The sequence below is a fragment of the Mercurialis annua genome, linkage group LG4 (genome assembly GCF_937616625.2).
Source record: "Mercurialis annua linkage group LG4, ddMerAnnu1.2, whole genome shotgun sequence".
Classification (NCBI taxonomy): Eukaryota; Viridiplantae; Streptophyta; class Magnoliopsida; order Malpighiales; family Euphorbiaceae; genus Mercurialis; species Mercurialis annua.
This window is the reverse complement of record NC_065573.1, coordinates 19,144,597-19,148,217: the sequence shown is the minus strand read 5'-3', so window position 1 is coordinate 19,148,217 and position 3,621 is coordinate 19,144,597.

The window sequence follows — 3,621 nt, the reverse complement described above, 5'->3', positions numbered from 1 at the left end:
AGTTCAGATCGAGGTTTGGAAGATCTGGGAAGCAAGTCTGGGATCTGGCAAGGGAAGAACACATTGCCGGTTCATAGTGCCGGCACCGGCAGGATAAGGCAGCGGCGCCGCCGGTTGCAGCGGCAGCGACGACAGTTCGTCGACAATAGTTCCGGGATTTTGTTTTGCTTCGTTCTCACTCGATTCAACTCCGTTTTTCATGCAAAAGTAGTCAAAACATCATAAAATCGAATAAGGAATCCATAAAAAAATTGGAGTGTTTAAAGCTCATCTAGACGAATTTAATTTTCTGGGCAACAACTATTTTAGGGTTTCTTTTGGGCAAAACTAGCTAAAATACACATAGAAACATGCATTCTAAGGTGTCTAATTGATGATTATCTGGTTTTGAACATAAAAAACAGTCAATTATAGTGATTAGCATGCTTTTTCATCGAATATTAGGGCAATCATTGAAAGCATCGAATTGATTATTTATGGCTATTTTAATGGCAAAATTAACAAAATAATCTAAACATGCAAACTAAACATAAGTACAGATATTATGGCAATCATATATGCAATATTTATGGCAAAATTAAAAGAATAATGAGGGTCCTTAGAAGTACCGTTCTGAGTCCTTGGCCCGTTTACTAGCGAAGTGGATGCGTAATACAGCTTTGAATCTGTGTAGGGCACATTCTTAGAGAATCAAAGCGTATAGGTGTTTTCAGGACTGGAATTTAGTGTGTGCATGTGTGATGGCCATATTTTCTGGTTTAGTTTTAGGGTTTGTGTGCCACCGTGTCTGATTTTTAGGATTTGTGTGCCACCGTGTCTGATTTCTAAGGTTTGTGTGCCACCGTGTCTGATTTCTAAAGTTTGTGTGCCACCTTTACCCAGGCTGGCTTAAGGCTATATTTATAGTGGTTAGTGATGACCTAGGGTTTACTAAAATCTTCTAGAACATTCTAGAATTTTCTAGGGTGAAAGTGTGTGAAGTGATAAGTTTTTAGGTGTTAATATTAGCTTTAAACTCTATTTTTCTACTTAAATTCGTATTAAAGATTAGTGGCAAAGTAAAAGATTGCTAAAGGAGCGTTTTGGTGCCCGAAAGTGTTAAAAAAGGTTCCTCGGGCCTTATAGGTTTGGTTAAGGTCAATTTCAATCCGTCAAACTTGCAAATTGGCCCATAAACTTCTAAGATATGGCAATTAGTCCAATTTATAGACTTAGATTACAATTTATTTGGATTTTTATGGGCTATTTAAGCCTAAATACGTTTTAACCCTCCATGTTTACAACTGTGCACAGATTACGCCTGCTTAGATTCCAGCAAGTAAATCAAAAACTCGTCGCCCGGACGGATTTCTCTGAAAATCATCATTGGACGCTTCAGTTTCTTATCACTTTTTACCTGTCCGAAAATAGGTGTCTACAACTTCGTAAGTCGAGTCCCTATTCCCGACACCTACTTGACCTAAATTTCAATATTTAGGATTCGTGGAACAATTCGATATCTTAAATCTTAGAGTTATTACAAAAAAGATTCAACATCTAGAGACTGGACATCAGTTTGAAAGCTCCCTGCATTATTAATGTGCTCAAATTTTATTCTCTGGAAAATAAAAATAGCTTCTGGAATTGAAAAGAGGAGTCTTGCCAAATATCAACAGATTGGTGAAGTTAGACCGGAATTGCATGTATACTAAAACCAGAGTCCATCCTTGAGGAAACCGAGTCTGCTACCTTATTGTATGAACCAGAATCCAAAAAGGAATAAGAAAAACCACTCGAATCTAATAAAAGGGATAAAATAAATGGAAAGTCAAATTCATAAATATTAAGGCACCTCTAAGTGCATCAAGAGGTTGTGGGTTCGAACCACGCCTTGGTAACTAACAACTAACAAATGAGACTCGAAAGAGTCGATTCCCATCTTTGACAAAAAAAAAAAAAACAAAAAAAAAATCCGTTAATTATCATAGGGAGAGAACAATCAATATGTTGATAATCCGTTGAGATTAAAACCAAAGCATAGTCTAAAGGTTCCTTTGAATGAATCATCAAATGAACAAAAATCGATTTCCCAATTCTATTTCCTATTGACATAAAGAATATCTCAAACCATGCACAAAGAGGAATACCAAACAATTGATCTAAACAAATCTCTTCTTGAATGAGAAAGAATTATCCTAAGGAAAAATAATATCAAACAAATCAATTAAAAAAGTAGAAAAAACCTGCACATGAGGTGCTACGGAATCAAAACTGATCAAAATATAGCAATCATTCAGAAAAGAAATTGACTCTAAACGAATAAATTCCTTCAGAAAGGACTCGATATTAAACAGATCCATAATTCTCTTAACTGGCACAATACTTGCAAAAGACGGTGAAGCAGTTTAAGGAGGATTGAGAACCACCGGTTTGGAAGAAACAACCTTGGGATAAGATTTAGAATCTCTGATTAATTCAATACGAAAATTCTACAAAGGCAGTAGCTTAGAAGGAGGACAAATCATTGAATTACATTACATGAGATTAGGGTTAGGGTTTGGAAAATTTAGGGATGAAAACTCTAATATGTTTCGAACCAACGTTAACCTTATTCAATTGGATAATAATATCATACACGCACTGATCATTGTTTAAACGAAGAAAATTAAATTGACGATTATTTCTATTCTTCTTCTTCGAGATAGTAAATGGCGATCAATATAGAATTTTGAGAAAACTCTTTGGTGGTGCCGCCAAGTCGCTTAGGGTTCTTTTTTAACTAATATTTTTATTGCATTAAAGCCTAATTAACTTTATGAAAGAAAAATAACTCAATTTTATTTTTTTGGTTTTTAAACTTGTGCTCGGAGTTTTTTTTTTTTTGGCAAAATAGCAGTTGTATTAATATCAGGAAATAGAAGTACATAATGTTTGTTTGTCAGAGCTAGATAATTACAATAATTACTCCTAAAAAGGAGGCTTTAAGGACTTTTTAGCCACTTCATGGGCCATCCAATTACACATTCGCTTAACATATGCAAAGTCGCAAGATATAAACGACGATAATAAGCGAACGGTATCAAAAATTATGACTTCTATTGTTGATGAAATATCCTTCTTGCCTTGAGCTGCAAAAATCACATTTAAGCAATCACCTTCAATAATAATATTCTTTAGACCGAGTTGAGAAGCAATCATAATGGCATGCCGCATCCCCAGTGCCTCCGTAATTGCAGGAAAAACTATCCCTAGAAAACAATGAGAACAACAATAAGTGATGTACCTCGAAGAATTTGAACAAACCAAACCAACAGCTACAATACGGTTACTGATATTTAATGCCGCATCAAAATTTATTTTGATCCTTCCAGGCGGTGGAGGCCTCCACCGTTGTACCTGCCGAGATGATCCATTATCTATAATCGAAGATTGATTATTTAACACGTGAGCATATGAAAATTCATGTAATGCTCTGGAGTTCACTTCTAAGGCTGTCCATTCATGTAAAAGATCTATATATGCAAAACAAAAGGAGAGAAAATTTATTATTCCATAAAACATCTTTAATTTTAGATCAAAAGGAAAATTTTGTTACAAGTATCAGATTAATATACTTATTAAAGAGTACATTTCTAAAAGAAA